This window comes from Lutra lutra, chromosome 8, assembly GCF_902655055.1.
Source record: "Lutra lutra chromosome 8, mLutLut1.2, whole genome shotgun sequence".
Taxonomy (NCBI): Eukaryota; Metazoa; Chordata; class Mammalia; order Carnivora; family Mustelidae; genus Lutra; species Lutra lutra.
Genome location: NC_062285.1, coordinates 81,839,431 through 81,853,564, shown reverse-complemented (window position 1 = coordinate 81,853,564; position 14,134 = coordinate 81,839,431). Strand labels below are relative to the sequence as shown.

The following is a 14,134-nucleotide window of genomic DNA, read 5'->3' as shown; positions in this document are numbered from 1 at the left end:
AGGAAGATTTCCCCCGACTTGTTTAGATTTATTATTTTTGCCTAACATCCTTTTATGTTAATATAATTTGGTTTACAAAACTATACGTTGGACAATTAGGCTTTTTATTTTAATTTTCTACTTCAGCTAATATGTTCTATTTATTCATATTTATGAATGTATCATTGAACTGTATATTTGTTTCTTGAGGCGACTGAAGAAATTACCACAAACTTGGTGACATAAAATTTATTTTCTCAGAATTCTGGAAGTCAGAAGTCCAAAATCAGTTTCGCTTGGCACTAGTCAAGGTGCTGACAGGGCTGTGGGGGCCTCTGGAGGGGGAAATCTGTTTCTTGCCTCATTCAGCTTCCATGGCTTCCAGCATTCCTTCATTTGTAGCCACATCACCAGCAACTTCAAATCTCTCTCTCTTTGCTGTGTCTTCACACTGTTTTCTGTTCTGTGTGTGTCTGTCTCATAATTCCTTCTACCTCACTTTATTTATTTATTTATTTAAATATTTATTTGACAGAGAGAGAGAGAGAGAGAGAACACAAACTTGGAGAGCGAGAGAGGGAAAGCAGGGAGCCCCAGGTGGGACTCGATCCCAGGACCCTGGAATCATGACCTGAGCCAAAGTCTGCCTCACTTTAATAAGAGACGTGATTCCACTTAGGGCCTACCAAGTTAATAAGGATAAGCTCTTATCCTTAATCACACTTAATCACACATGTTGCCATATAAGGGAATGGTCACAGCTTCTGGGCATAAGGAAATGTGGATATTTTGGAGGGGCATTTTTCAGCCTGCCACAAATTGTATCGTTGTAACATTATGATTTCTGTGTAATGTTTCACTGTGGAAATATACCAGTTTGTTTGTATTGATGGACATCTTGGTTGTTTTCAGCTCCTTATTATAAGTAGTGCTGTCAGAAGGTTCTTGTCCATGTCTTCTGTTGTACAGACATAAGCTTTTCTAGCATATGCACCTAGGAATAACAATGCTGGTCATGGCACATGGGAATGTTCAAATTTTGGAGGCAATGTCAAACTATCTTCCAGAATGGTTTCACTAATATGCCTTTACAATGGTAACGTATAAGAGATTTTGGGAATCTACATCCTTCCTGACACCTGACATTGTCAGATTTTTAAAGTTGTGTAAATTTAATGGCCTCATTATGGTCTTAATTTGCCTTTCCCTGATCATTAATCATATTGATTATCATTTATTTATTGTCCACATACATTTTATCTTCAGTTAAATGTCTGTCTTTTATCCATACAGTTCCTGCTTTTCTTATTGATTTTTAAAGGAGCATTCAAAGATCTGTTCCTCCTTTAAAAAAAGATTTTATTTATTTATCTGACAGAGAGAGGGGGAGAGAGCACAAGCAGGGGGAGTAGCAGGGGGAGAGGGAGAAGCAGGCTCCCCACTGCACAAGGAGCCTGACATGGGACTTGATCCCAGAACCCTGGGATTATGACCTGAGCCAAAGGCAGACACTTAACCAACTGAGCCAGCCAGGTGCCACAGAGATATATTCTTTATAGCAATATTTCATTATTGCAAATGTGCAAATGTTTTCTCCTTCATTATAAACTTTCCCATCCCTCCACCCTTTTCCTTAAGGTGTTTTGGATGAACAAAATTTCTTACTTTTGATATAGTAAAGTTTACTTTTCTTTGCTTTTGGTTTCTGTAAATTAAGGTGTAAGGTCTTAAGTGTACACCTATATTTTCTTCTAGAACTTTTATATTTTTGTTTTTGCATTTTAAATCCTTATTTCATATAATTGTTTTATTAATAATACTAATAATAGCATTCTTCTTCATATGGCATGTGGTAGGGACCAAGTTTGATCTTTTCCCAAAATGGATAACTTTTTCCCAGTTCCATTTATTAAACACTCCTTTTCTCCCACCTCTGCATATACCAAATTTGCACCCTGAGGTCATTCTCTTTCGGAGCTTCTGAACTCTATCTACTCTACTGGTCAATTTGTCTCTATTACTATGCCAGCCATTATCTTAATTATCAGAATTTCATCATAAGCCCTGATTATTAAATCCCCTTAAGTAATTTTTTTAGGTTAAAAAACCTTTAGGTTAAAAAAATGGTATCTGGGGGCCCCTGGGTAGCTCAGCGGGTTAAAGCCTCTGCCTTCGGCTCAGGTCATGATCCCAGGGTCCTGGCATGGAGCCCCACATGGGCCTCTCTGCTCAGCAAGAAACCTGCTTCCCCCTCTCTCTCTGCCTGCCTCTCTGCCTACTTGTGATCTCTGCCTGTCAAATAAATAAATTAAAAAAAAATCTAAAAAAAGAAAAAATGGTATCTGTGGATGAAGTATATACATACTATACATGTAGTGTTATCCATTTTAAATATTTTTCTTTTAAAGTGTACATTTTTGAAAGGAGTGGAATTAGTTAATTCTAAAACCAGACATTTATTAAATATTCTAATACGGAAGAAATAAAAGTGTCTTCTTAGTATTGGTACATATGGGATTTTATTTACAGAGTTAGCATATTTTAATGAAAGAACCACAAGTTCCAAATTCAAGGATAGCATTCACTAAAGATACTTACAGGTTGCTACTTGTTTCTCCAAGTATAAAATGGGCCTGATGCAGCTTTTACCTCAACGTGAATTGTTTGGTGATAAAAATGACAGATTTAACATTTTCTAATGAAGCGATACTTAGCATTTGCCTTTACTTGAGATTTTAATCTATTCTAGGCAATTAAGTTTCCACACATTAGAAGCTTTAACATAGGGGTAAATTCAAAGTTGTTTCTGATACATTGGTTTGCCTGGAGAAGACTGAGGAAAATCACTGTAACTTGCTAACTGAAATTTCACAGATCTGGTGTCATCTGAGGGGAGCCTAACTGGCTTGAGGGTGGACAGTAGAATATGGCTACAAGTCCTTAAGGTAAACACATCCTCTAGTCTGCCCCATATTCTAGGGCAGCTGAAAAAATTTACAGATCTTTTTGTACTTAATGGACACCAATGCTGGGCCAAAACTAATTGCTGGGACCCTACACTGCAGAGTCCATTTGTTGAGTGAGAGTTTTCAAATGGAATTCTGATATGAAACATCATACCCTAAATCCATTCTCTAGATTTTCTCCCTTCTTCCCTATCAAGCTAAGATAGATACCATGAACAACCAACTGGATCCTCACAGCAACATCCTGATCAATACAGGAAGTACCATTTAGTAGGAACAGCCAAATAGAAACTCCTTGAGCTCCTGTGCCCACCAAAATAGTAGCACCAGTGCAATTTCCGCTGACAAAATGAATTCCACTCTCTCTGCCTACTTTACTCAATCCAAGCTCAGAGTCTCATATGGAAGCTTCTATTGTAGAAGGCTAGGTTTTGTGGCAACACTCTAGGTGCTGGCAGTGGGAGACATATAGAGGAGTGGGTTTTTGGTCTTTTTTCGGGTTCTATAGTGGGAGATAGTTCAATGAATGCATATGATGGGGAGTTCTCCAGATATACAAAAGTAGTTCAGCTTCTAGGCAACCAAAAGAACACAAGAGTAATTTGCCCAAAGTCCTAGAGCTAACTGACAGAGCTGAATTCACTAACTCCAAATCTTTCTGCTCTAAGACCCAGGGTAGATATTGTGTACAATTAGGTAAACAGTGATAATATTTTGGATTTATAGTATTTCCCGACAAACAAACCAACCCTGAACCACCTTGACACTTGTTTGCCCTTAAAAAATTTAGTGGTTTGAAGAATTTATTACTTTATGTAGCAGATGACCAACCTGAGATAAAGAGAAGCTTAATGACTTCCCCATGCAAATAGTCGATAGTAGATTTACTATCATTTGTTTTTCCTAACTCTGATTCATTACCTGCCCTCTGAAAAGAAAAGGATATGGCTACAAAGAAACACTTTGAAGCTAGATCATAAGTTTTTCTCACCCAGACTTTTCCTTGATGTTGGGTGTCGGGGGGGTGGTCAGTAGCAGGAAAACTGAAATTTGGGAGGTACAGAAAATAATGGATTTGATCAGACTGGACTATGAGAGGATTAGAACCTAGTTAAATTATCACAGCTTTAAATAATGCAAAGTCCAGGGATGCCTGGATGGCTCATTCGGTTAAGTGTCTGTCTACCTTCTGCTCAGGTCATGACCCCAGGGTCCTGAGATCCAACGCCACATCGGGCTCCTTGCTCAGTGGGGAACCTGCTTCTCTCTCTGCCTGCTTGTGTGTGCTCTCTCTCTCTCTCTTTTGCTCTCTCTCTGGCAAGTAAATTAAAATCTTAACAAAAAATAATGCAAAGTCCAGCTTAAAGGGAAACGTACTCTAAACATTTCTTGGCATATTTCCACTTTAATAATCCAACACCATCTGTGAAAACAAATGCATATTATAGGTCTCCACTAAATGGATTATATGTTTCTTAGTAGACACCTGTTCAGAGCACTTAGGCATTAGGTGACTCAGGATCTAAAACATTTCCGTATCTATTGATTGAGCCTAGATATTGAATTGAAATGTCAGGAAATACAGTGGCAGTTTTAGAGGAAAAAACATAATGAAGAAATAATATATATCCATTGTAAGTTCTTTATTTTTGAGATTTATCAAAGGCAAAGTCTTAATTCATTTGTACTGAGCATCTAATTTATGAAATCCTTTCACAATGCAACTGCACTGTGAAACATCGACTACTGCTGGGACAGCCAGTTGTGTGGTTGTATATTATGGGGTGTAAGTTGTGGAGTTAGGGAGGCCCCTCCATCCACTGGACTGATAACTCAGGGCCTCTCTGTAATGTTGGGTGTGCTTGGCCAGCCTGGCTAAATGTGGTGGCCCCGGATTTGTCACTCAAATTTAGTCCACGGTTTTCTTTCCTTTATCACGTGCTCTTCGGGGCCTGGAAAAGAGTCCATAAGAAAGAGAAGTATAGACTTGCGTTTTGTTATAATTTAACTTGTATTGTAGAAATACACTGAGCTTTGAAAAACAAATATAGTGATTCAAGAAACAGCAAAATTTAAATGGGTGGGGACATACACTGCAAGCAAATGTAGCCACACTCCCGTAATACTTAAGAATTTCCGGAGATCAGAATCACCTAGGACTCTGACATATAGGAGAGTTGAATGCTTTCCAAACTTAAGTTTTTTTTGTGTGTGTGTGCACTGGCACAATAATAGATGGTCAGAGACCTAAGGATATTCACCATCTCTTGAAAGGTATTATCTTCTGTGATAAAAACCAGTCTGAAATAAGAAATAACAGGGGAGCCTGGGTGGCTCAGTGGGTTAAAGCCTCTGCCTTCGGCTCAGGTCATGGTCCCAGGGTCCTGGGATCGAGCCCCACATCGGGCTCTCTGCTCAGCAGGGAGCCTGCTTCCTCCTCTCTCTCTCTGCCTGCCTCTCTGCCTACTTGTGATCTCTATCTGTCAAATAAATAAATAAAATCTTTAAAAAAAATTTTAAAGAAATAACATATCTCATTATGCAGCATGCATATTTCCATGGAGATGGCTGTGGAGAAATGCATGAAGAGAAATAAAAGCAGGAACGGATAGATACAGCTATTCTTCTGTTCTTCAGGACAAGAGGAAAGAAAGAGCTAAGGAAAGGCAGCCTGGAAGAAACAAACAAACAAAAAAAGTAGACAGAAGATTGCGCTAGAAGTTCCTTTTCCACCTGCCTTACAGGGAGCCCAGCTGCCCAAGATGTAGACATATGAAAAATGAGTCTAAGCTAACCTGATGATGTCAGATGGTAAATGGGTCCTCCATTCAGGTAATTAATACATTAGTAACTTGGAGCATTGAGGTGGAACATATTTTGGGGTAGACACATCAGCCCACCAAAGCCTAGTTTAAAAAAAAAATGAAATAAAGTAGAAATGGCCTTTGGTCCTGAAAGACAATTTTTTTTTCTCATTAATCAACTCTCATTCATAGCTTAGCAAAGAGAAGAGCCAATAGAGGTAAGTCTTTTAAAGACTTTTTAAAAGATGTTTGGAAATGGCTATTTTAGGACTTTTTACTCTCATACAGTGCATCCTGACCTTTAGTGCTTGTAAGGATCAGCAGAAGTAATGTTTTTAAAAAAATGGATTTGTATGTTCCATCAGCAGAAATTCTGATTTGGTGAGTCTAAAGGAGCCCAGGTATTTTATTTCTTAACAAGCTTCCAGGAGATTCCGAAGCATATGGCCTTGAGAGAATGTGATGATCCCAGGTCCACAAAGCACAATATTCCTGTTTTTTTCATCAGGCTCTTAACTGTGTGGAACATAGCTTCAGAGTCTAAAATTTAAGACAGAATTGGAGTGGAGAACCAGAAAGGGATTGCAAGCAGCTGAATAAAAATATTTGTCCATTCTGTGAAAGCTGATAGGAGGAGGATTTTTCTTTGAAAGAAAAAATATATATATTACAAGGAAGTAAAGCTTATCTTTTTTCTTCCTAGCGGGATTGTTTTTAAGATATTGTTTATAGTTTGAAATGTCTCCCTTGATCGTATCATTAGCAGTAATGGTTGGTTGGGGAGTTTTAGAGGTGTTTTGTCAATTACAAGTGTTAGAATACACAAATAGATAAAATTTTGAGTAATGCAAACATCCACCCACAGAGATAGTATTTGAGGATGTCATTTTAACAGAACATTTAAATATGGAAATATTTCTGTATTTGCATTTACAAGGTATATCTATTTCTATTAAAGATTCTCTGAGGAAAATATTTAGTATTGTTTAAATATGTGCTTATTGTTCATAAAACAAAAGCACTGCTTCTTAGAAAGTTGAAAACAGTAACTAAATATAAAGTTACCACATAGCTTTTCGAACATTAATCATCAAAGAAGAGTTCTCAAGCTAGTGATAGTCTGTGGACTCAAATTTATTGACTTAATTATAACATAGCTAAAGTGAGAAAAAAATCAACCTACCAGAAATACATAGATAACTCCTATAATGTGACTTTTTCATTATGGAAAAGAAAATAGGACAAGAATTTTGAAAAATATTATTATATATACCACTTAAATTGCTTCCAGTGGAAACTCAAAAGGATAGAATGGAGTGATAGTGAAATAAGAAATGTTAAAGAATAAAATAGAACATGGCCTACTACAATATGCTGTAGGGGAAAATGAAATGTGTGCTGAAAGACAAAAATAGTAAATATAAGAAATCAGGCCAATAAAAGACAAGACTTATAAGAATAACCTTCGAAGTTTCCACAGAGAGTTTAAGAATGCTCTCTGAAGATGGAAACCAGGAGCCAAATGGTCCAAGATGATTCTAAGGAAAGGCCTGGAGGAAGAAAGAGGGAAGCAATGATTATAAAATTATAGATCTGGAAGGGATTTGAAAGATTAGTCACAGGGCGCCTGAGTGGCACAGTTGGTTAAACCTCTGACTCTTGAGTTCAGCTCAGGTCATGATCTCGCACAGAACAGCCTCTCAGGTCTCTGTTCATGGTTTATAGAATGCATCTTTAATACTCTCCCTTGACTCATTTTTTTCTATCTTGTACCTTGTCCTACTCTACATCCTGCTTTTTTTTTTTTGCTTTGAAATTTAGAAACAACTTTTATTTAAGATCTGAAATAAAATTCCTAAAATAAAAACTTCTCCAGAAAACTGTGGCTACCCAATAATGCGTTACCTCTGTCCTGTTAGAATGTGTGTTAGACTCAAATACAAAAACCATGACACAAAGAATCATCCTTCAACAATTTGAGCAAAGATAGAATGCCTAAGAAACAACACAGATGGACTTGTAGAGGATGGGCTGCTTCACTTCAAGCCCCATTTTTTTTTTAAAAAAAGAGCACAAATGCATGGTTTTCAGGTACATGCATTAAGTTGAAACTTTGGCACTAGGAATCAGGACATTTTGTCACGTAGTGTTAACACATACTAGAAAATTGTGTAGCATCAAAGGGATAGAACCACCAGCATTCAAGCAACATTGTCCACTAGGCACTAAAATGTTCTACTGAATGCTGCTGCTTCATCTAATGACTGCGTACATTGGTAGCAACTTTGAAATGAGAAAAGGAGCTCATTTTCTATTTAAAACAAAACAGAAAACAAACTGAAACAAGCCCTGTTCTACATTTAACAATTTTAAAGAACATCAATTTTACAAGGAAAAGACTAATAATAAAAACAGTGTTTACAAATACAGACTTAACAGTGAGTGGTCAGTAGACCCTCAAGGCACTTTGTGGTGGCCGAAGCCACTTTGTAATCATTGGCAGTAAACAGAGATGCAGCATTCTTTGCCAGGTATTTTAGGAAATCATGCGAATAGCTCAACAATAATGCAAGGCTCTTCTCATCAAGGGGCGTATATGCCAACATTACTTCGATTTTTACAAATAATCTCTGTAGGTGTGGGGCTCCCTCAACCTGAGACATTGGCGTATCAGGGCGAGCCAGGAGGATTTCTGCATAGTGGGGTCTCCCAAATTTGTAGAGCAGCTGAGTGCCCAACATCACATTGAAATATTCTTTTATTCCTGCCACAACTTCATTAACTACATACTCCTTGTTACCAACATTTCCCTGCAACTTCTTGTAATTTGCATACTCTTCCAGAATGGCATCTGCATTTTCCTTAGCAGGGAGTTGAAACAGCTGCTTCTAGTCTGGTAACTAAGTCCCAGTCCTGAACAAACCATGGTTTCAATTCTTCAGGAATCTTCACTTTAACTTCCATTCTCTTTCTTTCTTTCTTCCTTTCTTTCTTTCTTTCTTTCTTTCTTTCTTTCTTTCTTTCTTTCTTTCTCTCTCTTTCCTTCCTTCCTTCCTTCCTTCCTTCCTTCCTTCCTTCCTTCCTTCCTTTCCTTCTTTTCTTCTTTCTTTCTTTTTTGAGAGAGAGAGGGAGAGGGAGAAACAGACCCTCCACTGAGTGGGGAGCCCGACACAGGGCTCGATCCCAGGACCTGGAGATCGTGATCTGACCCAAAGGCGTATGCTTAATGACTGAGCCTCCCAGGTGCCCCACTTCCATTCTATTCTTAAGCGGCTCCTCATTTTCAACAATGGGGTCTGTCCAGGGCCCTTTCCTACTGAGATGGCTGGGGTGCTTTGCTGGCACTACCACCATCTCCATTTCCAGGAGTCTTCTGCTTGTTCTTTCTTGTCTTCCTCACAGATCCCGGGAAGGGGGGTTCTCTGCAGAACAACTCCCCCCCAACTGCCTGGGAGAGCCAGTTCCAGATTCTTCTGCTGTGGACAGCAGTCTTCTTTTCTGAGGAAGCCCCTCTTATCTTAACGTCTCTGTATATTGCTTCTAGTTGGTTGTTTGAAGTTGTCTTCTGCAGATTGTTGTCCATGAGTTTGACAACCCCACTTTCTGTAACTCATTCAACCCTGTTTTCATTCCAACCAATAATCTTCCTTCTTTATCTTCCAAGAACTCCTAGTGTTTTCCCAAATGGAACCTCCTAGATCTCCTGGGATGGTCTGGAAGGATGAAGTGGGAGACACAACCCAGATTCTGTAATCAGGGATGGTTCTTCAATCAGGATCAGATCTTCTGATCCTTACTATACAGCAAACTTAGCTTTTCTGATGATGGCATTTTTGTCCTGCTCTCCAAGCACAGTGCCCTTCAGGCAAGTATGCACACACCAGTTTTCTCTACATCCTGCTCTTAAACTTCATTTTTTACTACCCTATTTCTACCTCTGTCTTATACTCTGAACTTGACATTTATATTAAAGCTTTGGCTGTGATCAACCATACTCTGCTCTCCACATTCAACCAATCCTCCTTGATATCCTCATATCTTGACACATCCTCAGCTCTTCACTGCCCACCCCTCGCCCTCACACCCTATCCCAGTTGACTTTCTTTTGCTCTGTGGTCAAGACTTTCATAAGTCCAACCTCTTAATTTGAAAGCTAAATAAATGAAGTTCTACAGAAGTTATGTAGCTTGCCAAAGTCGTTTAGGTAATGAGTAGACCTAATCCTGTGATTTACATCCATTCCAGTTGTATTTCTTTTTTTTTTAATTTAATTTAATTTTATTTTTTATAAACATATAATATATTTTTTTCATTTTTTTAATTAATTTTATTTTTTATAAACATATAATATATTTTTATCCCCAGGGGTACAGGTCTGTGAATCGCCAGGTTTACACACTTCACAGCACTCACCATAGCACATACCCTCCCCAATGTCCAGTTGTATTTCTACCTATAGTTCTCTCTTTAGTCCTAGCACAAATGGGCAGATCCTTAAGTTAAACTCAGGTCCTCCTTCTAGTAATTTTTTTTCTTCAGCTCACCCAGCAACAAGTTGTCAAGAAGGGAGGCCAAAACAAGATTCTGTGCTCCACTCATCATGATTCTAATGTGATTCCTTAGAAACCCAGCACACCTTTGCCCTCAGGTAGTGTATGGCTTGCTCTACAAAGCATGGTCCACAGACCAACAGCAGCAGCATTACCAGAACTTTGTGAGAAATATAGAACCTCAGGTCTGCTTCATTTATGAGCATCAGAATCCTCATGTGTTCCTTATGTTGATGAGAGGAAGGGAGGCTGAAGATATGGGAGCAAAACTCCTTGCTTTGAATTTTTTAGGAACTGTGTTGAGACATTCATTTTCCCCCTATGCTTTTTACCTTTTAAAAAAAAAGCCATTATTATTTTTAATGAGTAGTATTTTTTTTTTAAGATTCTATTTATTTATTTGACAGAGAGACAGAGAGCACAAGAAGGCAGAGCAGTAGGGGGGTGCGGGAAGCAGGCTCCATGCTGAGCAGAGAGCCTGATGTGGGACTCGATCCCAGGACCCTGGGATCATGACCTGAGCTGAAGGCAGCTGCTTAACCAACTGAGCCACCCAGGCACCCTAATGAGTAGTGTTTTTAAGAGCAGTTTTAGATTCACAGCAAAATTGAGAGGACAGTACAGAAATTTTTCACATTACCCTCTGCCTCCACACATGCACAGCCCCCATGAAATGGTACATTTGCTACAATTGATAAACCTACACAGACACATTATAATCACCCAAAGCCTATAGTTTACATTAGGATTCACTCTTGGTATTGTACATTCCATGGGTTTAGACATGCACCCATCATTATGGGATCATTCAGAGTATTTTCACTGTCCTAAAAATCCTCCACGCTCTGCCTGCTCATCCCTTCCATTTCCCCCACCCCTGAGAACCACTAAACTTTTTAAATTGTCATAGTTGACCATTTTCAGAATGACATATATTTGGAGTCATGCATATGTAGTTTTTTCATATTGACTTCTTTTACTAGGATTCCTCTATGTCTTTTCATAGCTTGATTTCATAGCATTTCTTTTAGTGCTGAGTCATATTCCATTGTCTGTATGGACCCCAGTTTGTTTATCCATTTACCTACTGAAGGATAAGTTGGTTACTTCCAAGTTTTGGCAATTATTAATAAAGCTGATACAAACATCCATGCGCAGATGTTTGTGTAGATATGAATTTTCTACTCCCTTGGGTAAATACCAAGGAGTATTTACAAGGATTGTGTAATAAGGATCTGTTCACATTGGTAAGAAACCACCAAACTGTCTTCTGAAGTGGCTGTGCTATTTTGTGCTCCCACCACCGATGAATGAGAGTTCCTGTGGCTCCACATGACCACATTGTCAGTGTTCCAGAACCTGGCCATTCTAATAGGTATATAGCGGTATCTCATCATTGTTTTGATTTTCATTCTCCTGATGACATATGATGTGGATCCTTTCTTCATGTGCTTATTTGCGGTCTGTGTATTCTTCTTTGGTGAGATGTCTGTCAAGATCTTTGGCCCATATTTTAATTAGATTGCTTCCTTTCTTAATGTTGACTTTGAGTTCTTTGTATATTTTGCACTGCAGTCCTTTTATCCGTCCTTTATCAGCTGGGTCTTTAGTAAATATTTTAGTATATATTATTTTCCCGTGTGTGTTTTGTTTTCTCGTTCTCTTTACATTGACTTTCATTTGTCCTTTTAATGAAGTCCAATTTATCAATTCAATTATTCAATTCTTCCTTCATGGATTGTGCCTTTGGTGTTATATCTGACAAGTCACTGCAATACCAAGGTCATCTAGGTTTTCTCCTATGTTATCTTCTAGGAGTTTTCTAACTTTTCATTTTACATTTGCTATCAAAAATCTTAAAAGATTTCTTTTGTCATTTGCAATACCTGAAATAATAACATGTTGGCCTTTCTTGCTTGTGATAACAATGGGTGCTTGAGTAAAATTTATGTCCATTCCTCCTCTTTTTTTAAGTACTTCTTACTGTGATTCAAACCACTGCAGGATGTAAAAGCATTCTGATCCACTTAAGAGAACAAGTTTAGAATGTATTAAATATGTTGCATGTTTTAAAAGCTAACATAATGTTGAAACGTGTAAACATGCTTGGTATAAACAGTCCACAAGGCACAGTATTTCTGCTTTGCTCAGCAATAGCTAGGCTTTTAAAACCATGTGCAACACAATCCTGGAGTGTAAAATGGTAAGAAGAAGGTGAGAACTTGGAAGAAATTATTGGGAGCTGAATAAAAATGGTGCTTATATTGTGTGGGCTGACAGAAATTGTCCATTTCAGTGTTCTTATATACCGTAGCTCACATTTTGCAAGGACAATATGGGTTTGCCTTTAGCTATTGTCTTATAAAGTGGAGCTGTCTTCCAAATGAGCTGTGTCTGCTGAACATTAGAGAAAATATGAAGAGCTAAGAAAGCATGACAATTCCTGATTCAGGTCTGGCCACGCTGACTTGGTATGTACGCTGCAGACAGGAAATTCTGGTGCTCAGTCTCTGCTTAAGGGAACTTGGATTATAGATTATAGAAGGAATTATAGATTATAGAAGGAAATTATAGAAGGAATTATAGAAGGAAATTATAGAAGGAAATTATAGAAGGAAATTATAGAAGGAAATTATAGAAGGAAATTATATAGAAGGAAATTATAGAAGGAAATTATAGAAGGAATTATAGAAGGAAATTATAGAATTATAGAAGGAAATTATAGAAGGAAATTATAGAAGGAAAAGGGAAGGCATGTATGGAGTACCTTTGATATACACATCCAAGGTTTTGAAATTCTGGGAAGACTATCAAAATGTAATTCTATACATAATCCAAAAGAAGGCATAAATAGAGTATTTCCTTTTTATTACCACTTTTTCCCCTTGTTTTTCCCCCAAACTCTATGTACTAAGAATATTTTCCTAGCTTCAAAGTTTATAAAATTAAATGTCCTAGATACTTCCAGTATAATTAACCTCTAATAGAATCCTAGAGGCCTAATTGAAATCCTCAGGATTCTATTTTAGTTTCCAGTAGTATAAAATATAAAGTTTCATAAGCTTCAAAGATTGACATTTTGTGGCCTGGAGGTATCAGACCCATTGCCTTTTACGTACAGTTTCGATTTTCATTCGTTTTAGCTCATCTCTGGAATTTTGGAAAGAATGACTGGTTTCACAGAAATGCTTCTTGACTTAGAAGTTTTGACTAATGGAGGGGAAATAGCCTGAGGCAGATGAATGGGGGGAACACTGCCTGGAAACTAGAGAAATGAGAGTAGCCGAGGGAGAAACTTTCCTGTGTTCTTTGGCCATTACTGCTCCGTTTGTTCCACTTTTGCAGTTTCTAGTTGTAGAGATGTTGGGAGCATAAATATGAGAAAGTGTCACTCAAAGTGACAGCTTAAGCCACATGTGCTTAAGTGATTTCAGCCAGACCATGCACTCCAAATCAAGCCTGGAGTGAACAGATTCACCAAAAATTGGAAAATGAAGTGTTGTCCTTACTGAGTGTTTGGCCAGCTATAGATAGGTGATGTGGACCCAAGATCCCAGGCATGTCGTGGGGGATAACACTAAAGCATGCGACATCAAGGTAGTGATGACCTGATTTAGGCAGAAGTGGAGAAATATTTCCAAGTCCACACCTTGGTTTTTCACCAAACATTTATTATTTTCTGAACCAAATTCTTCAATGATGCTACATTCCGATTCTGAAAACAATAGGTTACGGCGACAGCTCTGGGGGTAGACTTTAGGACACATATAATGCCATCCTACCCCTCTGCATTTCTTTTCCTCTTTTCTGTGCCTCAGTATCTTTAACACTGCTG

The 14,134-nt window shown here is 38.2% G+C and overlaps 1 pseudogene; it reads right to left on the bottom strand.

Moving 5' to 3' along the window:
- Positions 1 to 8,181: 8,181 nt before the first annotated feature.
- Positions 8,182 to 9,332, bottom strand: LOC125106950 (mortality factor 4-like protein 2; annotated as a pseudogene).
- Positions 9,333 to 14,134: the final 4,802 nt, after the last annotated feature.